The sequence below is a fragment of the Dipteris shenzhenensis genome, chromosome 4, assembly GCF_047967505.1.
Source record: "Dipteris shenzhenensis isolate YYH24624 ecotype China chromosome 4, Dip_SZ_1.0, whole genome shotgun sequence".
Lineage (NCBI taxonomy): Eukaryota > Viridiplantae > Streptophyta > Polypodiopsida > Gleicheniales > Dipteridaceae > Dipteris > Dipteris shenzhenensis.
The window spans coordinates 36,228,450-36,229,307 of NC_141599.1; positions in this window are offsets into that span (position 1 = coordinate 36,228,450).

The window sequence follows — 858 nt, forward strand, 5'->3', positions numbered from 1 at the left end:
TAATCACCTCAACTATCAAAAATACTCTACCATGCTCAAATCTACCTCTGATTGATTGCAGACAAGCTTGTAGAGCGCTCTCTCTCTCTCTCTCTCTCTCTTCATCAACATGTATGCCAGCCTCCCACGACACTACTGCAGAAGAGCCTTTCCGTTGCTTGATTTGCTTATAAGTCCTCCATCCAGCTCCTTGAACGTATTCAGATTTCTGCATTCGCAGCCCAGCTTGTTGAAGACAATTTATGCGATCCACTTCTTACTCGTTTCTTATACGTTTTCCTCCCCGCAGAAACCTCGTCTACAAACCGATCGTCCTATGTAAGCGTCCTAGTCTTGCTTCTACTATTTCGTTTAGCACAGTTGTTGGATCAGGATTATCTCGGAGATCGCTCAAATATAGAGTAGATACTAAGCTTATATATCTTCGTGCCTGCAGCTTGCCGTCACCTCTTCTGTTTCTGGTGTGTTCATCGTGCAATGAATCCCAACGGCAGGTCTCAATGTCCCGTTTGCCGGAGGGCTTATGCCCATTTTCCCAGAGCATGTGAGATGCTTCATTTTTTCCTAATGACGACGGTGCTTGAGGAATACACTCGCAGAGCCCACGAGACACAAGGTGGGTCTCTCCAAACCACTGAAACTCTGTTGTCTCTAAAATTTAATATTCCGTAGTGCTTCGAAGTTTACAGGTCCACGCAGATCATCCTCTTGATGGAGAATTTCGTTCAGCTTTTCACAGCTAGTTTTGGCACAGAGGAGAAAACTTCTTTAATGATCTAGCATCATTTGGCTACTTTGATTCGCAGATATGGAGGACAAAAAACAAATTTTCTCTCCCGCCATTCCAGATTCTCCCAT